This window comes from Nymphaea colorata, chromosome 7, assembly GCF_008831285.2.
Source record: "Nymphaea colorata isolate Beijing-Zhang1983 chromosome 7, ASM883128v2, whole genome shotgun sequence".
Classification (NCBI taxonomy): Eukaryota; Viridiplantae; Streptophyta; class Magnoliopsida; order Nymphaeales; family Nymphaeaceae; genus Nymphaea; species Nymphaea colorata.
In genome coordinates this window covers 21975305-21999968 of record NC_045144.1, presented here as the reverse complement: position 1 = coordinate 21999968, position 24664 = coordinate 21975305, and the positions used below count along the sequence as shown (strand labels likewise).

Here is a 24664-nt window from a genome sequence, read left to right as displayed (position 1 = left end):
AATAATCTAATTTTGAATTAAATCAAAAAAATATATCTTTTCAATGGATCTATGTCCATGCTTCCCACACGCCTATACCAAAATCATGGATTTTTCATATGTGTGTCAGTCATTGAAAGTGAATTCCATGTGTAGGAAACAGAATAGAAAAGTAAAGTCAAATTCAGAAAAGAATCATTAACATTAAAAACCCTCTCCGTGGGTATCTGGCAACCATGTATGTAAAGTTATGTATTTGCTAGCAACAACATAATGGAGGCAGTCAAACAATATAGATTGATCCAAAATCTGATTCAAATCCAATATAGCACCTATGGGTACATAAGAAATCTAATGAATAGATTCTTTTTAATGAATAGATCCGATCGCATATGGAATTCAAAGTGACTGAATTTTGTGCATCAGAGTCTAACATAAGGTATGTATTTATTTGCATGTTCTCATGTACCAGGCACGTGATAGAGGGAAATTGATTGTTACATCAGCGTCGAAGTAGATTTGCTTTATAAAAAGAAGATATCAATGAACTTCCATGAAATGGTTTCACGGAATTCAGCCAATTGTCCCGATCGTGGGATATCATTGAGAAATAGGAATCATTGTTATCAAAGAATTTCCTGCAATTATTCCTAGTATGGAGTGAGTGAATCATCCATTTTGGTATCTTAATGAACAAAATGCTGATATTGTCCCCCCCCCCTTGATCAAGAATTTCATCAAATATGCAGCATTTATAGAAAAAAGTATTTGGTTATTGAGGAACAATCTATATACTTCTAATGTCGAATCAGGATCAACTAGGACAGAAATAAAGCATTGGATCGAACTCTTCTTTGGTGTCAAGGTGGTCAACTTTTCTTTCGTCGTACCCTACTACCCCCAGGGGAAGTCGAATCCCCGCTGCCTCCTTGAAAGAGAGATGTCTTGAACCGCTAGACCATAGGGCTTCTATTCAATATCCATATGAGGGCAAGAAGGTTCCAAACCTATTAGCAGCAATTTGCTTTTAACAACAAGGAATAATAATGACAAGTCCTCCTTTTCCAATTGCTCATTTTCTAATACAGTTCTTATTCAAACTGCCCTGTGATCTTCAACCAATTTTGTGCTCCAATATAATTACCTGGAGTAAGCACTATGGTTTGTTTTTAATACTTAGCAGCTTGATCGAACCAAGCCTCCACAATTTCTAAATCTCCATGTCTAATTGCCTCTTCTTCCTGGTCAAAATAGGTAGGTCAATTCCTTCCCTTAGAACCGTACTTGAGAGTTTCCTGCCTCATTCAGTGTTTCCTCATATAAAACTATTGACTCTAGATAGGGTAATATGAAGAAGACAAAATTGTTTGAAGCACGGATAGAACCAAAAGCGCCCCTTGTTTCAAAGAGAGGAGGATGGGTTATTCACATTTCATTCAAGGGTCAGAGGCAAATTGAAAGCTAAGCAGTGGTAATTCTAAAGATCCCCCCAAGGGAAAAATAGAGATATCTCCTACGTTACCCGTAATATGTGGAATGGAAGTATCGACGTAATTTCATAGAGTCATTCGGCTTTTCAACGAGTTCAGTAGAGCCGCTGCTTTTGAATCAAAGCCTTCCTTTGATTGACAGCATTCCTTCTTGCGCTTTGCCCTTGTGCTGAACCCCGACACCGCTGCCGCAAGCGCCTGATTGTCTGAAGTGAAGTGGCCTTTCCGTTGAGCTGTCATTTGACACTGCATCGCCTTGCTGATTGGTGGTTCGTTTCCTTGTCTTATGCTGCTTGCTTGTCTGACCGCTTCTAACTATTACTGAAAGCCGATTGATAGTTCTCTGCATCCAACTACAGCTTTTGACATCAACAAACTTTTTGTTCTTTTCCTTTTATGTATGACAACATAGTAATTAGGAATAGAAAAAAAAATCTCTATAAAGAAAAGAATGGTCCTCTTCTCTTAGAATAATGGTATCAATTGGTATTTGATATATTGTGTGGTTGGTAACGTTGGTGAATTAGATGAGGATACGGAAAGAGAGGGATTCGAACCCTCGGTAAACAATATGATAACAAAAATATTATGAGGACAAGAAACCCATTGTTACGTTTCCACATCAAAGTGAAGTGTAGTACTTAACCATGTTTCTGTGATGTAATGCCCATTGGTGTTCCAAATGTCCCTTTTCGGAGTCCTGGAGAGAAAGATGCAATTTAGGTTGACATATAGTGCGACTTGTCAGACATATTGGGTCATATGGTATTTCCCCGTTCTCTCCCCTGGTTAAGATATACTCTCTTTCACCTAAGAAAGATAGATTGAATCATCAAATCAATTCAATAATTCAGAGCATGAAATGTGCAAATGGATCAATTCGTTTGAAAGATAAATATTATCTTATCAATTAGAATAATCTATGGTTGAGTTGGAACAATAAAATGAAGTATCTAGACTCCATTCATAAAATACCAAATGGGTAATATTGATCACCACTTCTATCATCTATCAGAAATAAGACCATAGGAGTGATCTCAAACCACTAATAAATACAAATGTAATGAATACATCGAATACTTGGTTGGTGGAAGGCATAAAAAAGTCGTAAGAAAAAAATAAGTGGTACTGTGATCATTTGTCCTATATGTGCAAATGGAATTCGGGTGAACCTTTACCCAGAGTAGAGCATAAACCTAAAATAAGTGAAGAGGCCCATTCAGGAACAAGAACATGGCATTGTGATTTGGATCTCAATGAAACAATACATCAATCAAAAGAATACATCAATAAAAAGATGTTTATTGAATTCTTTTTTGTAGGTTAGAGGGCAAACTGAAACTAATTTTTGTGGAAAATGCAAATGAAAATAAACACATTCATCAGGAAAACACCTAAACTAAAAAAGAATAGGCCTGAAATCGACACATTGATTTTTTTTTTTTTGAACTTTTTTTAACTGTATGTATGGAAAGGTGCGTGTACGCTTCTGCGGGGATACAATTTTTCCTAATCAACCAACTTCATCGAGAAAGATTACTTTTTTTAGGCCAAGGCATTGCTTACTCTAAAACTCTTCGTTTCTATGGTGGTGATATTCTTTGTTTCACTCTTCATGTTCGTATTCCTGTCTAATGACCCAGGACGTAATGTTGGACGCGAAGAATAAAGAATAATAGATTTTTTCTTTCCTTTTTTGGTTTGGTTTCTAAATCCATCTTCTTAACTTCCAATTTTATCTATTTCATACACTTCATTTATTTAAATGAAATCATCAATCCAACCAAACCAAAGGGACTTGGGTTTTATACAATGAGAAAGATAAATATCAAGTGAGCATAGGAAACAGAGAGAGAGGGATTTGAACCCTCAATATGAATAGGTCGTACAACAGATTAGCAATATGCTGCTTTAGTCCACTCAGCCATCTCTCCAAATTGAAAAAAAATGAATAATTCGTATGTGACACGATGTGTGAAGTAAAGATTAATATTTCTTTTTCTTTATTCTAGAGATATGTATGAATTGTACAAGAAATCCTATACAACCATTCAAAACAGGTTTCTCTAAAGGAAAAAAGGAGAAAAAGGTCCCTCTTTGATTTTATTTCGTTTGAAAGGTTCTTGTTTTGTTATCATGCCCTTGCTAGGCACTGGCTAGGCCATTCCACGCCCCCCCCCCCCCCCACCCCTCTTTCAGCCTAACCTAAAATGAAAAATTAGAAAACTCAATATGTTATTGAGTTGAAGCAGCAACAAGAGCTATTTCGATTTCTATGATATGAAGGAAATTTATTATATTGTTATTTCCTTATTTTTCCTTTGATTCATCATTGTTTTTTTGTTTTTTGGAATTGGAAAAGCATATGTATGTTTCCTCAAGTACTCAAGAGACAAGCTTTGTTTTGTTTAAATAAACGCTTGACTTGAGCCCAAAAAAAATGGAACTATAACTTAACTACATATATTATTGCACAAAACTTATTTTTCTGTTTCAACCTCGCCAATTCTATCGGACCTCTGAGCAACGACTTCTACAGTAAAACAAAAAGGTTTTTTATTTATCCTCTTGCCCTATTTCATCAAGTATCTCCGAAGACAGGGCATGTCAACACTCTAATTCACATAGAAACCATGTGGACTTTTGCTTCCTCAAGAAGGGACAGGCAATAGGCTGCCTTACCGTGCCTAGCCACAACCAGGGGCAGGAGCTTTGAGTATGGCTGGCCAAAGAGCGTGCGCTGCTGCTGGGGCAATCTCTTCAGCCATACAAGATCTGCTTCCTTGAACTCTCTTTCCTTACGACCTTTATTATGAATCTGATGCATCCTGTTTTGGGCACGCTCAAGGTTGGCCTTGGCATGTGCAACACTTCATCCCTATCGCTCAAACTGCGATCAATCTCAGGATCATTTGTTGTTCCTGGCTCATACATCCTCAAGGTAGGAGAAGGCCACCCATAAACGACTTCAAGTGGTGTCATGCCAATGGAGGAGTGTGGGCTGGTGTTAAAGGACCACTCACACCATGATAGCCATCTGGTCCATGTGGCTGGTCGATGCCCAATGAAGCTAAATAGGTATGTCTCCACCATTCTGTTGACTACTTTGGCCTACCAATCTGTCTGAGGGTGGTGGGCAGTGCTAAAGAGTAGGTAGGTTCCTGCCATTTTGTGGTAGTCCTTCCAAAATTGGCTCATAAATACCAAGCCTCTATCATTGACTATAGTCTGGGGCATCCCATGCAATTTTCCCACTGTTTCTTGAAAAACTTCTGCCAATAACATAGTCGTGTACTTCTTGGGCAGCGTGGCAAGATGTATGTACTTGGTCAAGTGGTCTACTGTGACCAAGATAGCTTCCTTCCCTTGGGAGCGGGGCATGGCATCAATAAAATCCATGCTTAGGTCCTCCCAAGGCCTGTCTCAGATGGGCAAAGGGCATAATAATCTTGGTGTCTTCGTTCCCTCATACTTTTCCCTTTGACATGTCAAGCAGTTTCGGACATACTCCTCTATGTCTCGTCGCGTTCCTTCCCACCACAAGTCGGCCCTTAGATGGGTTAGGGTCTTTATGACCCCTTCGTGGCCTGCTACTGGCAGCTTATGGTGGTATTCTATCAATGTTTTGGTGAGATCTAAGACCTTAGAGACGACTACTTTTCCTTGTCGACAGAGAAGATTCCCCCTCATGGTGTATTTCGGAATAGAACCCGGGTTCTAAATGGTCGAGGCCTTCACCAGCCTCCATTTGTTGTCCACCTCCTGCGCAGCTTGGATTTTGCCCCATATATTTGCAATAGGGGCTGATACCATCATGGCATGTTTGGCTAACCTGGAGAGTGTGTCGGCCGTGTTACTCTTTGGCCCCTTCTTGTACTCGATTGTAAAATCATAGCACATCAATTGTGCTGTTGAGTGGGGCGGATATGTGTTGGCCCATCAAGTACTTCAGACTTGAATGGTTTGTTCTCACTGTGAAGTGTCGGCCTATCAAATAGGGCCTCCATTTTTCTACGGCAACTACAATAGCCATCATTTCTTTCTCATACGTGGATAATGGTTTGGCTCGTTCTATGAGAGCTTTGCTGATAAAGGCGACTGGGTGGCCTTCTTGTGCCAACACTACACCTACACCCACGTCACACGCATCTGTTTCCACTACAAACGGTTTGCTGAAATATGGTAAGACGAGAACTGGGGAGGACAACATAGTTGCCTTCAGTTCTTCGAATGCCCTCTCTGCCTTGGGGTTCTAGCCCCAACCTCCTTTCTTGAGCATTTTGGTTAGAGGGCCTGCTATTATTCTGTAGTTCCTAATGAAGCGGCGGTAATAATCCGTGAGGCCTAAGAATCCTCTCAAACTGCGTGCATCTTTGGGCTTGGGCCACCTTTCCATGGCTTGCAGCTTCTTAGGATCTGCCTTAACCCCTTCTTTATCAGCTATATGCCCAAGGTAGGAGACTTGTCATTGCCCAAAACTGCATTTGTTGGCTTTTGCAAACAGGGAGGCCACTTCCAACACAATTTTGAGATGCCCTACGTGTTCTTCTAATGTATTGCTATAAACAAGAATGTCATCAAAGAACACTAGGACAAACTTTCTCAAATGATCCCTGAAGGTATCATTCATGCAGCTTTGAAATGTAGTAGGGGCATTAGTCAACCTGAAGGGCATTACGAGGAATTCAGAATGACCATCATGGGTGCGAAAGGCGGTCTTCTCCACATCACTGGCTGCCATTCTAATTTGGTGGTACCCTGCTCTAAGGTCCAACTTTGAGAAGTAAGTGGCCCTTGTCAACTCATCCAATAGTTTGTCAATGACAGGGATGGGGTGTCTTTAGACGTCACCTCATTGAGCGCCCTGTAGTCAACACAAAATCTTTAGGTACCGTCCTTCTTTTTTACCAATAGGACGGGTGGGGAGAAGGGGCTGGAGCTGGGGTGGATGATGCCTGATTCAGCCATCTCCTTGATCAGGTGTTCTATTTCCCCTTTCTGTGCATGAGTGTATCTGTAGGGTCTTATGCTCACAGGCCCAGCTCCCAGTTTGAGGTCTATCCTATGGTCAAAGGACCTTGCTGGGGGAAGGCCTTTGGGCTCTTCAAAAATATCCTAGAATTCGGTGGTGACCTCCATTACTTCTACCAAGATTTCAGCCTCGAAGTTCTCGATTGGTACTACATCCTTTGTCATGTATAGCTGCCAGTATGCAGGCTGCCTTGCCTGTGCCAGTTTGAGGGTCTCTTAGCCTCCCTCTTGGGGTTTCAGTGTAGTCAACGTGACTAGACCTCTACCCTCATTGGGGTAGGTCATAGTCATTTCTGAAAAATCCCAGGTTACCTTGCCGAGAGACTTCAGCCACTGCATCCCGAGAACGATTTCCAACCCACATGTAAGGAGAACATAGAGATCCACCATATAGGAGATGTCTTGCACCATTAGCTGGACGTCCTTGCACATGGTGACGCACGTATATGCACCCCATCATGACTTCAAAACCTTGGTGTTTTCGGATCTCACACCCAAGAGAGGCTGTGATCTTCTTCCCCACAAAGTTATGGGATGCTCTCATGTTGACCAAGATTACCACCCAAAGACTTCCAACTCACCCAGTCACCCTCATCGAGTTTGGGATTGCGGCCCAAAGTGTAATAGGATACCGCTACTATCTCCTCTTCGTCTGGCTGGTCTATAGGATTGTCCTCACTGCTTTCATTAGTCGAGGGATTGCTGGTTTCTCCTCCTTCTTCCTCCTCATCTATGATTTGGAAAATTTTTAATTGCTTGCATTTGTGGCCCTTCCCCACTTCTCATCTCAATTAAAACACATTCCTTTGCGAATTCTCTCATCTCGCTCTTGAGAAGTGATGTACTAGGTTTTGGGAGGCACGGTTGGCCTCCCTGGGGCCATTGTTGTCCTTGGTGGAGGTTTGCTGAACTTGGTTGGAGAAGGAGAAGACTTAAGCACATGTTTCATCATGCTTAAGCACATGTTTCATCATGCTCAAGCGCTTGTTCTTCTCCTCGATAATTCTTGTTGTTTTGAAGCAATCCCTTAAAGTCTGAGGGTTCTGAGCTAGAAGCTCAATCTATATCTCCTCTTTTAACCCTCCGATAAAAGTGGCTACCAGCATATGGTGTGACCAGTCCCACACCATGCTACTGATATCTTCAAACTGACCTTGGTATTCCTGGACCGATCCTATTTGCCTTAAATTGGTGAGCTCAACTTCGAAGTTGGTGAAACTTGTTTCACCATATCGTAAGTGAACCTCTTCCATCAACTCCCTCTAACTTAGGCGTGGCTGATGGTATCTTAGCCATCTGTACCATCTCATGGCCTCACCTTTGAAATGATTGATGCTTATAGTGAGCCATTGATCTTGGGGAATTTGTTGACACTCGAAGTACTGTTCAATTTTGACAGCCAGTCGGTAGGGTTCTTCCCATCAAACTTTGGTATGTCGATCTTGATGCATCAGAGAGAACTTTCTTCATTAGTTTGGAAGGGATTGGCGTCTACCCTTCCATATCAGGGTTGTCCTGCTCGAGTTGGCATTCTCAGTGGGATGATATCTTCTTCATCTGTTGGTGTGCCTCCTTGCCCCACGTGATCATAGTAGGACCGATTTTGAGTGGGGGTTCTGAATCCTTGACTGATCTGTTCATAATGCTTAGGCCATGGTTCCAAGTGAACCAGAGGTGGCCTGTTGCTGGGTCCTGACCCTTGAGTGAGGCCGGGAGTACCGGCTCTAGGGGCTTCCCATCTGCCAGTTTCGACCCACAGTTAGCTGGTCTAGATATGTTTCCTAAGGACAGGCTGAGGTTGCTTACTAACTCTCGCAACTCATTAAGGCCTGCCTGCTGCTCTTCTCTCATCTAACCCAATTGACCTTGTTGTTCCTTCCTTAATCGGATCATTTGAGCTTGGAGCGAGGTGATCTCCAATCCCATTCATTGGATTTCTCGAAAATTTGCTTAAGGTTGGCTATATCTCCTACTAACCTTTCTAGTATTTCGAGGTCAAGTTTGGATTGTACTTCTTGAGGCTCTACTTCGGATATCATCGGGTCGACTTCCCTACCTTTGCCCCTGTTCATTTTGGACCCTTAACTTCTGATATACAATGATGTATGGGTCTATAACTGTTACTTTCTGATGGATTGTGCCCTAGCGGGGACTGCATCCCTGGACTCAATCTTGGTTGGTTAAGTTGTAGCCCTTCAACCTCACACCACTGCACCCGCCTAGTGCCGACAGTGGCATGCTGACCCAAACTTCCTTGGTTTAGTCAAAGGTTGGTCTTTGACAAGGGAGATGAGCAAGCCTCGTCTGTGGCCGTGCCCACCTGGCACCTCAGCTGCTGAATCTCACCCTTAGTCGGGTCCAATCAGGGACCTAAATTGTCGTGCCTGCCTGGCGCCTCGGCAACACACCCCTGGTTTGACCACACTGGCTATACCTTAAGCATAGCCACAGTCCTGGCAGTACTAATAGGCGGACAGTCGCCTATAGTACAGCATACTCCTATGGTTTTTCTCAAAAGAACTGACCTCGACAGGTCTGTACAACCAAGTACGAACAGTTATACGGCCTTAGAAGAAATTTTATAGTGAAAGGAACTTTTGAGCCCCACACACTTCAGATTGCAGACTGCTAACTGCCACCATACTGCTCTGCATCCAATGCCGACTCTGATGCCAAATTTGGTACACCCTGTTCGCCGAGGCTCCGTTGAGGCTTGTCGCTGAAGCTATCGAACGTCACCACCCAGATCGCATCGAAGTGTGTTACAATTCCAGGGAGGTTAACCCCCATACATTAGTGAGATCCCTAGTCGAACATAACCCGACTGTAGCACCCATGGGTACAAAAGTAACCCTTTACCCACTTACAATCTTACAACAAAAGGGGGTTATGATCTAAATTACAACTGTAGCGATACATGAGATAAAAACACTCGCATCTCACCATTTGCCGCTAGTGGCTCCATCCATTAACAAACCATGCCTAAGCGTTCAAACCACACCCTTAGCATCTCCTTAGGTAAGGCCATTTGATGGGTTTAGGCTCAGCCAGGGAGTGCTCAAGTGCCCTCAGCACAACGAGGGTCCCTTTCGACAACTACTAGTTCTGCGAGCAGTCTTGGCCGATGAACGATGAAGCATTAGGGACGAGCGGCTGAGGATTCTCAGTTGGGTCAAGCAGCAACGATCAGCCTCGAAGGAGTGGTCCCTGTGCACAGCAACGCTAGGGTTCAGCTGGTGCAGCGATCGGCAATCCTTCACAACTCCTCGTCACCGAGTTCAAGCACATAGGCCAGCAATCAATGAACAAAAAATAATAGAGTAAAGAGGACGTGACAGTGGCTGCGTTCACCAAACGAGGATCAGATGAGCATCTGATCAGCCCAGGGAGGGCACTTAAGGATTTACTCCAGCGGCTGGCCCTATTGAGTACCTCAACTGTGACTGCCTGGTAGTAAAGTCCTCCTTGGCCGGCCGGTTTCTCCCTGCTGGAACGTCGGCTTGGCCTGTGCCTGGGGTCGCAATAACCGATGAGATGTCCCTCACACTGCGGAACATGGTGGAATAGGCAAGAGAGTGGACAGACCCTCGAGACAAGTGATAGCTAATGTTGTTCGTGGACTGGTGCCTCTACCAATACAGGTGCAACAAACGGGTCCAGCCGAGGAACAAAGGGTCCTTCGCCTCTTTCTTGCTCACTGGGTACTACTCCAAATAGGACGTGCAATATCACGTTAGAACCAGAAAGACTTGAGGTTTCTAGAAGTACCTAGCTTCATCCGAAATGATGACGAATGTTCGATATATCAGTTAGAAAATAGAGGTGACTGCTTCGACTTCTACGGGCTAGAAGCTGCTACTCAGTGACACGTACTCTTCTAGGAATGAGAGGCAACTAGAAGTTGTATCCCTCATGGCTCAGCACTATTTGAGGATGTCTTACTAGTAGAATGTAGGAAGGGCACCCGAAGGGGAGCTTGGAGGTTGCCAAGGGTGGAAGGACTGTGTTGCGGGAGTGATGGTCGTGCAGTCTTGTCCATAGGATGGCAGGAAGTCCTCTGTAGTGAAAAATCTCGTCACTGCAATGAGTTTTTTGGCAGGTGTAGTTGAGAGAACCACACTCAACTCACCTAGTGTCATCAGGGTTTTTGCATCGTGAGGTACTGGTAGGGTCTTGCCCATGGCCGACCAAAGTCCCAAGCCGACAGCCGTGCCTACCCCCAAGATCACCCTGGACCAACCTGAAGACTTTCCTAGGACAAATCAAATACAAAGACACTACCCAGTCGAACAGGAACCCCGACGAAAACCCCAAATAGGTAAAGGAATACAAGAGAGGCTAACTCAATCCCAAAGCCAATCCTACTATAAGAAACTAATAGTTGTGAGGCTAGTAAAATGCGGAAGCGATACAATGTAAAATCTCTCACAACTCACTCAAACAAACCATCAAACCAAACCTAATCGAACAAACCACACCCACCCGTAATAGGCTAGGCTGGCACGAGGTCGTGTCCTTGGTGCAGTGCCTCAGAGGTCCCTCAATGCTCAACAACGACCCAAGGTCGGGCTAAAAGCAAATGCAAAAGCAAAAACAACCTTCCACGTAACTATAGGGGATCAAGAGAGTACCGGCCAAGGCAAGCTTGGCAAAATAATATCCAAGGACCACGAGGTGAGATTCCACACTCGGGTAATGCAGCTACACGGTAGAAGAGGGCCGACTGCAGAAGCACAATCCAAGGTAAGAAGATGACGCCGGCGGTTAAAGAAGCCTTCTAGATCGCCCGGTTGTAGAGACTCTTCGCCGGAAGATGCCTAGGAGCACCACAGGTACTGGCCGGATGAAGTGGGGATCTGCTGGAATCTTCGCCGAAAAGGTCGCCAGAAAAGTAGCAGCGGCAGTTGGCGGTGGCCGGAGATGGCTGAGGCAAGGCCCGCCGGTTCCAAGACTCGCAAGGATGCGATAGCGCGGTCTTCCTTTAATACTAGGGTTGGAACCAGCTAGGTGCGGACCTTGGGCTTAGGTAGGCTTAGGTGGGCTCGGGTCCAGTGGGTCAAGGTGGGCCCGGGCTAGGTATGGGAAGTGGGCTTGGTCAAAGGTGGGTTGAGTGAAGTGGGTCCTAGGGTTCAAATCTAGGCTCAATCGGGTGAAGGGAAGGGGTTCAAATGCAGGTCCCTACAAAGTTGGTAGAGTAGGGTTTAGGCGTTAAGTATGGGAAATGGAAATGGGAAATGGGGGTGGACTAGGGTAATTCGGGTGAGGGAAATGTGGCTGATGTTTAGGAGGAGATCCCAAGGTGGAATCGGCCTCCTAGAATGTAGAGTGAGGTGGCGGTGAGGTGGAGGCTATCTCCCAAAGAAGTAGGAGAGAGGCTAAGGTAAACGATGAAGTGTAGGGGGTGAGGGAGACAAATGTGGTGAGGTGGAGCAAGCTGGGGTGACTCGAGCTAAGGTGGGGGACAAGTGGCGCGAGGAGAGGGGACTGGGCAATCTAAAATGATATGGGTCTTCCTAACTAAGAGGGATTGGATTCCAAACGAAATCCAAAAAGGTGGGTTGAGCCCTCCAAATGTGGAGCACTTCCACCAAATGGGGAACACTCACACGAAAGGTGGAGGGAGAGCTGGACGAGATCTCCTCAATTCTCTCTAACACTATAGGATTTCTCCACGTGTCCTAGAAGGATGGTGAGGATTTGCGAAAGGCCAAAAAACGGATCCACTTACCGGAAATGGAGGAGTGAAACTCCAAGTCACCGGCGGCTAGGTGTGAACACACCTAGGAGCTCCCCTTGCCACTCAGTTTTCCCAAATGTGCCTTCCTCAATTGTAGCCCCACTTTTGCAAACTTGTAGGGGACGAGATCTTCAAGCTAGCACGCCCAAATGTTGGCCGGAATCTTCAGCAAAAGACCGGAATTGATGCAGCATTCGCCGGAATTCTAGAATTCCGGTGGAGGCTAGAACGTGCCCGTTTTGACTTCAATTTGGCCCAACTTGGCCGATTGCTTCCTTTTTCGTCGGTGATACTTTTAGTATCTATTTTTCGCTTGCACGTATATTTGCTCACTTTTACTTCTGATTTTCAGTGAAACGCCCAAGCACAAACCGAGGCCTATACTTGAGCTTTTTGAGAGGTTTCACCGGCCAAACTTCACCAAATCAAGGGGTAAGCACTAGAAGGTCCTAAGACGTCCTTGTGCCTTGTAAAAGCCGATTTAAAACAGACTTCCACCATCGGAATTTGACCCCGATCTCACGGGTTTATGCCGTGGGAATGAATCACCCCTTAGGTTGAATTCTATTCCAAAGCAACTCAACAAAATCCACAAATAGCCTTAAAATCTTGAGTACTAACCTTTTCAATTATTCCAACGTCGTTGCTACACGCCTTCTTGTTTCCAAGCTGGGGTAGCCTTCCCAATGCACGGGCTGGCCTTTAACCTTCATGGGGATGCCGGAGGTTGCACCTTGCTCGTGGCTGGTTGATGCAGCGTTCGCCGGAATTCTAGAATTCCAGCAGAGCCTAGAACGTGCCCGTTTTGACTTCAATTTGGCATGCAGCGTTCGCCGGAATTCTAGAATTCCAGCAGAGGCTAGAACGTGCCCGTTTTGACTTCAATTTGGCCCCAACTTGGCCGATTGCTTCCTTTTTCGTGGGTGATACTTTTAGTATCTATTTTTTGCTTGCACGTACATTTGCTCACTTTTGCTTCTGATTTATGGTGAAACGCCCAAGCACAAACCGAGGCCTATACTTGAGCTTTTTGAGAGGTTTCACCGGCCAAACTTCACCAAATCAAGGGGTAAGCACTAGAAGGTCCTAAGACATCCTTGTGCCTTGTAAAAGCCGATTTAAAACAGACTTCCACCGTCGGAATTTGACCCCGATCTCATGGGTTTACGCCGTGGGAATGAATCACCCCTTAGGTCGAATTCTACTCCGAAGCAACTCAACAAAATCCACAAATAGCCTTAAAATCTTGAGTACTAACCTTTTCAATTATTCCAACGTCGTTGCTACACGCCTTCTTGTTTCCAAGCTGGGGTAGCCTTCCCAATGTACGGGCTGGCCTTTAACCTTCGTGGGGATGCCGGAGGTTGCACCTTGCTCGTGGCTGGTTGATGCAGTGGGGAAAAACGGTGGCAAGGGACTCTTCACGCCGGAGCACAAGGAGTCCTTCTTCCTTCACCGTGGGCGAGTGGATGAAAAGAGACAAGAGAGTAAGAAAAAGAGAGAAAAAACCCTCAGTTTCGTGGAGGATGCTGGCTGGAATTCAGCAATGGAGGCCGAAATTCCCCCCAAATGTGAGACGAGGAAAAGAGAGAGAGACGTGGAGAAGAGAGTGCGCAAGGAAAAGAGAGAGGCTCGTGGAGAGGAGAGAGAGACGAATGTGGAAAATGAACTCAATATTCTTCAATTGCATACGAATCCAAAATGTGAACAAAATATTTATAGTTCTGAAGTAAAACGGATCTAAACAAGTGATCCGGATCTGAAAACTCAATCAAAATAACATAAGCAAATGACCTACTCAAAATCCAAAGCAAAAAACGCACAAAAGCAAACTCGAGACTTAAAGTATCATCTCTAAAACCGGTCCTCCTCTAGCCCACGCGTGCTTGGGCTTGACTCGGACCTAGAATTGCCTAGGCTCGCCCTAAACTGACCCTAAGTGATTGGGGTTTCGACCAAGACCTAGGCTGGACTTGACCTGGACCGGGCTAGACCCACCCCGCCTTGGTCTTCAAGAGCCTCGCTTAGAGTCGTTGCACTTCCTCCCGCTCCTCCCTCTGCTTCAACTCCCAGCTGATCTCTGAATTTTCCCTTGGTCTGAACTCGTTGCTCAACGCCTCCCACTCCTCCCTCTTGACCTCGGCTTGGGTCAACACGGCCTCGTTGGGCCTTAACCGTTTGAAGGGCAGCCTTGCCCGGCCCTCTCAGACTACTCTCGGCATCGTTAGTGGTTGCTCGAGGCCAAGTTGAAGGCTGACCCATATCAGATCCACCCTCCTGAGATGGAGCTTGTCCCCAAGCTCCTGTAGGGAATTGCAGTTTAATCTTTTCGAACAACTCCCATGAGGTACCACCAGCGATTCCTTCCCACTCAATTAAGACCTCATGTCGAGCTCTTCCATCTCTTGTGACCCATCTATGCTTAAGGATACGGTAGGGCCGGTGGCTTACATCAGGCAATGGTTCTTCTTGCTCTGGCACTGGCCCATGATGCGGCTTCAATCTAGAGACGTGGAAGACTAGGTGAACAAGGGCTGTAGGCAGTAAGGCGATTCGGTATGCTGCCTTTCCAATCTTCTGTAGAACTCGAAACGGTCCATAATATCTAGGCAAGTGCTTGGAGTAGGGTTGCCCTAGAAGTGATTTCTGCCTCATGGGCAGCCTTTTTAGCCAAACCATATCTCCTACTTCAAACTCTCTGTCCTTACGCCCCTTGTCATGGGCCTTTTTCATTCTTGTTTGAGCCCTTTCGATGTTTCTCTTCAATGTGGCTAGTATTTCATCTCTATTCCTTAAAGCACAATCGACTTCATCTTCCCTAGCTGTATCAACCTCATACCTTGGAATAGAAGTTGGGGGGTAGCCATAAAGAGCTTCATAGGGTGTCATGCCGGTTCCAGAATGCAGGCTGGTGTTATAGGACCACTCAGCCCATGATAGATATTTGACCCATGTGTTGGGCCTTTCCCCGGCGTAACACCTCAGATAGGTCTCTAGCGTCCGATTTACCACTTCGCTTTGCCCATCCGTTTGGGGATGATGGGTCGTGCTAAAATTGATCACTGTCCCAGCCATTTTCATGTACTCCCTCCAAAAAGCACTGAGGAAGATTGAATCGCGATCACAGACAATAGTCTGGGGCATACCATGCAGCTTTCCTATGTGTTTCTGGTAGACACTTGCGACCATTGGCCCATGGTAGTTCCTTGGCAGGGCCACGAAATGGCTATACTTTGTTAACCTGTCTACTATGACCAGCACTGCCTCTTTACCTTCAACACGTGGCATAGCATCAATGAAATCCATTGATACATCCTCCCATGGTTTATCTGGTATGGGCAAGGGGTTCAATTGCCCTGGAGGCTTGGTGGCCTCATATTTCTCACGCTGGCAGGTAGGGCATGCCTTCACATAGTTTCTGACGTCTAACTTCAAACCCTCCCACCAAAACTGTGCCTTTATTCGTCCCATAGTCTTTGTCACACCCTCGTGTCCAGCAATACTTGAATCATGAAAATGTTTGAGCAGCTCTTTCTTGAGAGGCGAGTCCTTAGGTACCAACGCCCTGTTTTTCATGCAAAGTATTTCGCCCCTTAGAGAATAGTTGGGGATTGACCCCAGATTTTGGCGTATGGACTGCTTGAAGAGCCTAAGGTTTAAATCTTGATCCTGCTCTCGTATCAGTCTGTCCCACAAGTCTATCTCTATTACCGAGAGAGTTCTTAATTGTTCTGGCATACGTGACAAGGAATCAGCCGCAGAGTTCTCAGTCCCCTTCTTGTATTCAATCATGAAGTCATAGCCAAGAAGCTTGGCCAACCACTTCTGCTGGGTAGGATTAGAGACACGCTGCTTCACCATGTATCTCAAACTACTTTGATCCCTTCTTACCACGAATTTCCACCCAATCAAGTAAGGTCTCCACTTATCAACTGCCAGTACTATAGCCAAAAGCTCCTTTTCATATGTTGAGAATGGTTTGGCCCTGTCTGTGAGGGCCTTGGACATGAAGGCGATCGGGTGGCCTTCTTGGCTCAAGATTGCTCCTATGCCAACATCACTGGCGTCGGTCTCAATCACGAAGTCTTTGGAGAAGTCTGGTAGGGCGAGTACAGGGGCACTCATCATTGCGGCCTTGAGTTTAATAAAGGCCTCCCTTGCTTTATCGGACCATGTAAATTCCCCCTTCTTCAACATGTGCGTCAAAGGAGAGGCTATCAAGCCGTAACCTTGGATGAATCTACGATAGTACCCTGTAAGACCCAAGAATCCTCTCATGCCACGAGGGTCTTTTGGCAAAGGCCATTGCTCCATGGCTTGAAGCTTTTCTGGATCAGCTCTCACCCCATCATGAGATACTATGTGCCCCAAATACCCAATAGAGGTCTGCCCAAAACTACATTTGGACATTTTAGCAAATAGGGTATTCTCCCTCAAGACTTTTAACACGGTGCGGAGATGTTCCACATGCTGCTCTACACTCTGACTGTACACCAGGATGTCATCAAAAAATACTAGCACGAAATCACGGAGGTATTGACGAAACACGTCATTCATACATCTTTGGAAGGTTGCTGGTGCGTTCGTGAGTCCGAACGGCATGTCCAAAAATTCATAGTGGCCGTCATGAGTGCGAAATGCCGTTTTAGAGATGTCCTCCTCATACATCCTGATTTGATGGTACCCCGATCTGAGATCAAGTTTGGAGAATATACGAGCTCTAGATAACTCATCCAAAAGTTCATCAATGACGGTTCTTCTTGACTAGAAGGACGGACGATGAAAAAGGGCTAGAACTGGGTCGTATGATGTTGCTTTCCCGCATTTCCTTAACTAATCTCTCGATTTCAGATTTTTGAGCATACCCATATCGATATGGCGAACGTTAACCGGCTTTGTGCCATTGGCCAAGACTATTCTGTGATCATAAGACCGTGGTGGTGGGAATCCATTAGGTTCCTCAAAAATGTCATCGAACTCACCCAAGACTTCCTGAATCTGACCGGGTACCTCCTCTTCTGACTTCTCTTGTAAGGTAGCCTCCTCTGCTACTGACACTAACCAGGCTGCAGGTCGTTGTATTGTGATTGCTTTTAAAGCTGCCTTGGGTTCCAAGCTGGGATTGATTGCCCTTAGCACAACTTCTTCCCCTCCACCCTCCTTAGGTAGGCACATCTCCATAGTGGAGAAGTCCCACCAAATCTTTCCTAGAGTCTTGAGCCATTTGACTCCAAGAATGACATCCACGCTGGGTTGGGGAACGACTAACAAGTCCACCTTGAAGGAAATCTTCTGCAATGTAAGCTCAACATCTGTACACTTACGGGTGCAGGGAAGGCACTCCCCATTTGCAACAAGTACACGTAGGGCTGGATGATTTTCTATTGTGCACTCTAATTCCTTGACGAGATGGTCACCCACAAAATTGTGAGTGGCCCCTGAATCGAGTAGAACAAGGACACTTCTGCTCCCAATCTGCCTTAACACTTGCATAGCGTCTGGCTGGTTGGGATCTGTCATCGCATGATAAGCACCATCAGGAGGTGGTTCCTCCTGCTTTTGAGGCTCTTCTCTAACCTCGGCCTCGTCAATCTCTTCAATCATAGGAGATTGGTCATCCTCCTTCTCGTCATCTACTTCTTGCTCCATAACCGTGTATACTCTAATGTGTTTGCACCTGTGAGTGGGGTCCCACTTCTCCTTGCACCAAAAGCATTGTTTATTCTTGATCATCTCCTCTCTTTCCTCACGAGTTAAGGATGGAGGTGCTCGACCCTTGTAGACGGGTTTGGGTTCTTCCTTTCTAGGTGGGGCTGACAGGAGTTTTTGTTGTTGTGAAATCTCCCTAACACGGATAGTCCCTGGGTTCCTCCATTGACGGTACAAAGCCTGTTTCTTTCGTTGCCTATCCTCGATGGATCGTGCCTTAGCAAAGCACTTTCTCAATTCTATGTTTGGCTCAGCCCGAATGTCTATTTGGATCTCTTCTTTTAGGCCCCCAACGAAGGCGGCGATGAGTGACTTAGGTGTCCAATCCACCATGCTTGCCAAATTCTCAAACTTAGCCTAATACTCTTGTACGGTCGAGGTCTATCTCAGGTTACGCAATTCTATATCATAGTCCACATATGAAGATTCCCCAAATCTGAGCATAAGAGCTTCCTTAAACTCTCCCCACGTATTGATGGGCTCCTTAAGCTTGAGCCACCTATACCATCACCTTGCTTCACCATCAAAGTGTAGAATTGATGTTTGAAGCCATTCTTCCTCTGGAATTAATTGGTAGGTCAAATACTCTTCCACTTGGAAGATCCAATCCAATGGTTCCTTTCCATTCAAACGAGGGAAATCAATGCGAACTTGAGGGATCCTTGGCTGGTTTCTCTGTACAGCTTGACGCTCTCTATAGGGTTCCCATGTTGGTGGTTCACGTTCAACTCTTTCACCCCATCTACGATCTGAATTCACATTTTCCCATTGAGTACCTCCAAATCTGGACTTATACTGACTCGTTTGTGGACCATAGGGGTCTCGGTACTCCAACTATGGCGAGAAATTTTGTCATCCTCCATTGTGGCCATTGTGCCCTCCATGGTGGCCATTGTAACCACCATTGTTCTCGTTATTCCTCCCTGTTGGCGACCTAGTTGGCCCTGCTTGTGATTGAAAAGGGTTAGGATCGGCATTTGAAGGGCCGCCCAACACACCTTTTCCTTTCTCCATATTTTGGGGAGAAGGGGGTCCAGGAGCGGACCTACGGCTGCTTTCTTGGTTAGAGGAGATTACACAAATCATTTCTTTTATCTCTTCAAGCTCATTGAGCTTGGACAACTGTTTCTTGTAATCGCTCATCTCATGGCGGATCCTTAGAACCTCATTCTCGATATGGACCATTCTTTCTATAGTGTGCATGTCCAACTCTGCGGAAGGCTGCTCCTCATGGATCGAATTCTCCTCCTCTTCCACGTCAGGAGAAAAAGCTACGACTTGCTTCTTCTTGCCCATTGTTGCGGGCAATTCAAACCATGAAATGCTGAAAGCAACTAATACTAGCAACTGCCAACTCAGAAAACCAACACTGACTCTACGAGAAATTCAAACTCTGACTCTGACACTGACAAGAAAACCAACTTCAATCTGCCCTGCGGACGCTCCAAAGGTTGCCGAATCTGTATACTCCTTTCAAGACGGTACTACTTGCTTCCCACTGGTCCAAGGAGGCTCTGATACCAAATTGGTAGGGTCTTGCCCGTGGCCGACCAAAGTCCCAAGCCGACGGCCGTGCCTACCCCCAAGATCACCCTGGACCAACCTGAAGACTTTCCTAGGACAAATCAAATACAAAGACACTACCCAGTCGAACAGGAACCCCGACTAAAACCCCAAATAGGTAAAGGAATACAAGAGAGGCTAACCCAATCCCAAAGCCAATCCTACTACAAGAAACTAATAGATGCGAGGCTAGTACAATGCGGAAGCGATACAATGCAAAATCTCTCACAACTCACTCAAACAAACCATCAAACCAAACCTAATCGAACAAACCACACCCACCCGTAGGAGGCTAGGTTGGCACGAGGTCGTGTCCTTGGCGCAGTGCCTCAGAGGTCCCTCAATGCTCAACAACGACCCAAGGTCAGGCTAAAAGCAAATGCAAAAGCAAAAACAACCTTTCACGTAACTATAGGGGGATCAAGAGAGTACCGGCCAAGGCAAGCTTGGCGAAATAATATCCAAGGACCAGAGGTGAGATTCCACACTCGGTTAATGCAGCAACACGGTAGAAGAGGGCCGGCTGCAGAAGCACAATCCAAGGTAAGAAGATGACGCCGGCGGTTAAAGAAGCCTTCTAGATCGCCCGGTTGTAGAGACTCTTCGCCGGAAGACGCCTAGGAGCACCACGGGAACTGGCCGGATGAAGTGGGGATATGCTGGAATCTTCGCCGGAAAGGTCGCTGGAAAAGTAGCAGCGGCAGCCGGAGTTGGCCGGAGATGGCTGAGGCAAGGCTCGCCGGTTTCAAGACTCGCAAGGATGCGATAGCGCGGTCTTCCTTGAAGACTAGGGTTGGAACCAGCTAGGTGCGTACCTTGGGCTTAGGTAGGCTTAGGTGGGTTCGGGTCCAGTGGGTCAAGGTGGGCCCGGGCTAGGTATGGGAAGTGGGCTTGGTCAAAGGTGGGTTGAGTGAAGTGGGTCCTAGGGTTCAAATGCATGTCCCTACAAAGTAGGTAGAGTAGGGTTTAGGCGTTAAGTATGGGAAATGGAAATGGGAAATGGGGGTGGACTAGGGTAATTCGGGTGAGGAAAATGTGGCTGATGTTTAGGAGGAGATCCCAAGGTGGAATCAGCCTCCTAGGAAGTAGAGTGAGGTGGCGGTGAGGTGGAGGCTATCTCCCAAAGAAGTAGGAGAGAGGCTAAGGTAAACGATGAAGTGTAGGGGGCGAGGGAGACAAATGTGGTGAGGTGGAGCAAGCTGGGGTGACTCGAGCTAAGGTGGGGGACAAGTGGCGCGAGGAGAGGGGACTGGGCAATCTAAAATGATATGGGTCTTCCTAACTAAGAGGGATTGGATTCCAAACGAAATCCAAAAAGGTGGGTCGAGCCCTCCAAATGTGGAGCACTTCCACCAAATGGAGAACACTCACACGAAAGGTGGAGGGAGAGCTGGACGAGATCTCCTCAATTCTCTTTAACACTCTAGGATTTCTCCACGTGTCCTAGAAGGATGGTGAGGATTTGCGAAAGGCCAAAAAACGGATCCACTTACCGGAAATGGAGGAGTGAAACTCCAAGTCACCGGCGGCTAGGTGTGAACACACCTAGGAGCTCCCCTTGCCACTCGGTTTTCCCAAATGTGCCTTCCTCAATTGTAGCCCCACTTTTGCAAACTTGTAGGGGACGAGATCTTCTAGCTAGCACGCCCAAATGTTGGCCGGAATCTTCAGCAAAAGACCGGAATTGATGCAGCGTTCGCCGGAATTCTAGAATTCCAGCAGAGGCTAGAACGTGCCCGTTTTGACTTCAATTTGGCCCCAACTTGGCCGATTGCTTCCTTTTTCGTGGGTGATACTTTTAGTATCTATTTTTTGCTTGCACGTACATTTGCTCACTTTTGCTTCTGATTTCTGGTGAAACGCCCAAGCACAAACCGAGGCCTATACTTGAGCTTTTTGAGAGGTTTCACCGGCCAAACTTCACCAAATCAAGGGGTAAGCACTAGAAGGTCCTAAGACGTCCTTGTGCCTTGTAAAAGCCGATTTAAAACAGACTTCCACCGTCGGAATTTGACCCCGATCTCATGGGTTTACGCCGTGGGAATGAATCACCCCTTAGGTCGAATTCTATTCCGAAGCAACTCAACAAAATCCACAAATAGCCTTAAAATCTTGAGTGTAACGCGCGGCGTTTGGGCGGAGCGGGTCGGGTCAGGGTCCAGACCCGGACCCTAGCCCCACGCGAGAGGAGCCCGACGCTGTCCCTCCTCCCTCGCATTCTCTTCTCCTTCGCTTTCCTCTTACCGTCTCTTCCTTACCCACGACCGGAGCTCAGGGAAGAAGGCGACGGCGGTGGCGGCGGCGGCGGCGACGGCGGTGGCGGCGGCGGCGGCGACGGCGGCGGCGGTGGCGGCGGCGGCGGCGACGGCGGCGGCGGCGGCGGTGGAGGCGGCGACGACGGCGGCGTTGAGGTGAACCCTGTCGTCCCCTGCCTCTTCCTCTCTTCTCTTTTCTTCTCCTTCCCGTTTTCTTTCCCTTCTCCCTCTCCCACCGTCTCTCGTCTCCCCTCTCCACCGAACGACCCTCCCTCTCCCACTGTCTCTCGTCTCCCCTCTCCACCGAACGACTCTCCCTCTCCCACTGTCACTCGTCTCACTCTCCACCGTCTCTCTCTCTTCTCTCCCGTCCTCTCCCCTCACTGCCTTCTTTTCCCCTTTTGACCGAACCCTCTCCCCATTTTCTGCTCGTTTTCTATTTTTCTCCAATCAAGTACTTTCTCTCACTGATTTTCACTGTGCTATCACTGTTGGATCCGTTTTCAGCTTGGGGATTTGTCTTCCCCCTCGTAACAGCAATTAGAGAAGGCCTTGGTAGTGGCGGCATTGGAGGATTTTAGCCGTTTGGGGACCACTTGGACGCGTGAGGTGGCTGCCGGGAGGATTACAACAGTTTAGACCTTCAATCGGGGTGAGCAAGGCGAAATTGAACCTATTTTATGATATATTTCTCTTTGGAACGCTCATAATTATTGGTTGAGCATGCTAGAGCTTTGAATTGATTATTTGGAACACATGTTAGTGATTTCGTTTTTGGGGAAAAGCTTGCGATTATGTTGGGAAGCGAAGATTCATATTTTGGATGATCATTTAAGCATGATAGATTAATTTTCGAAGCATTAGGGGAGACATGGTAGAGTTTGTGAGGTTGTGGGGAAGATTTAGGACCGTTTTAGTGAGCCTGTAGCACGCGTTTTTGTGAACGGGTGCATCTTGGAGTTAAATAGGGATAACGTACATAAGTTGGAAGTATCTTTGGGGTAGACGCCTTGATTTAAGAAAAATGGAATTTTGAGAAAGGCGTTAGTGATAGACGGATTGATGGCTTTGAGTTTTGGCATCTATTGGCACGGCTAGGAGTGGGAAGTGACCCTATTGGAGAACTTGTGGGTCGACACTACCCGTCGACACCCTCTTGAGGCGATGACGCGTGCCTCAATGACCTTGTTTTGTTTTTGTTTGAATTGTTGAGGCTTGTAGTAGGAATCTTATCTTGTGTTTGTGTCTGCAGGTTCACCGGGTACGTCCCGTCGACCTTGAGTTACCGGATTCGAAGCTCGAGGCATTTTGAAGATTCTTGTGAACGCGCCACAGGTATGGCGACATTCCAGGCAAATCCCTGCCTGGGCAAGTGAATGAATGTATGTTCCTAGGATCATGGGATCCTAGGATTTGTGATATGAATTGATTGAGTGTTCCGTGAATGAATATGTGTATGCATGTACATAAATTGATATATGATATGAATTGTTTTGAAAGGCTTATAGTAATTGTTTTGATAATGTTACGCATTGTATGTGCATGCTAGAATTGATAACTGTTTAGGACAGATGAGGCGGGGTATCGAGTCGAGTGTCTCCTCGACTCCAATTGTGCATTAGAAAGCATTCTAGAATGATAACTGCATAGGACAGCTACGAGCCCACCACAGATTGAGACTACTCTCTGTGGTTTGGCTAAGTTTTCAAAGATGTGATTGTTATGATGATGAATGTGAGTGTTATGTTTATTGAATACTCATTGCCGCGGGCAATGATGCAAATGTTTGCACAGTGGGTAGTTGTACCCATATTGTTATGACGGCTAGCCAAAACTGTTGTGGTTATGTGTAACCCTCGTGTGGAGGCAATTGGAGGTGTGGGTTCACTCGTGAAGTGAACCAACCTCAGGAGCTAGCCAGTTAAATGTGTTTGTGCAAGTATAAGTATAAGAATGAAAGAATAAGAGATGAGAGGCCAGTGGGATGTGACTATGTATATGGGAGTTGTCCCACTTTCGCCACTGGTCTCGCCTGTTCGGAGCGCAGGCGGTGCAAGACGCCAGGGTACTGTTGTGTGATGTGCTTGGAGCGTAGGCTCCCGCCTTCCCAACCTGGGTGTCCTAGGGAAGGCTGAGTATCTCTCCTTCGAATTCACACATCCATGGATGAGTGCTCTACCGCTGCAGCGGATAGATGGATCCATACTGTTTTGGGCCACCACGGGGGTTGTCTCTCGGCTGTGGGCCGCCCGCGGTGTGCACGTGCCTGTGTTTGCACCCACAGGAACTGTAAATTCACTGATAGTAATGAAACTGCAATGTATGTGATTGAAATATATAGGATTGTTGTGCATGTGACTGTTGTGCTTATGAATGCAAGTGACATGTTGATGATGCCTTGCATGTGATTGAAATTATGTTATTGTAGCCATTGAGTGGCGTCTGCATGTCGTGTCTTGACACGACATAATGATAGATTGTTCTGATGTTTGTTTGTGTACTGAGCCCGACCTAAGAGGGCTTGGACTTTTCCTGGCTTGTTGCCATACTGCGAAGGCTAAGCCTTCAGTTGTTTCTTTTTTTCAGGTTTTGGTGTACCCGGGGCAGCAGGCTGAGCAGATGGCTACACTCACGTCCTACTGGGGAGGTTTTGGGTTTTGTTTTGTTCTTGTAGTGCCGGCGCGTCGGGTTTTTGGTTTTACTGATGCCTTGTTTTGATGAGGCATCGATGTTGTGATTTTGGGGCATTTTTGTCAAATGTACAATTGAATTGAAATGCCATATAAAGGAAAGCTTGCCCCATTGTTTTGAATTGCTTGGCTCATCGTCTTTTTGAATTGTTGGGCAGTCACACCTCGATGCTTTATGTTTAGAAAAAAAAATAGTTTGAGGGTCAAAAA

General features: G+C 46.3%; 1 long non-coding RNA gene across 1 annotated transcript; it reads left to right on the top strand.

The window, feature by feature from the left end:
* Window positions 1-21906: 21906 nt before the first annotated feature.
* On the top strand, window positions 21907-24419 carry LOC126410208 (uncharacterized). Its single transcript, XR_007573798.1, has 3 exons — window positions 21907-22416; window positions 23017-23099; window positions 24351-24419. It is a non-coding gene; the product is annotated as an uncharacterized LOC126410208 (long non-coding RNA).
* The last annotated feature ends 245 nt before the right edge of the window (window positions 24420-24664 follow it).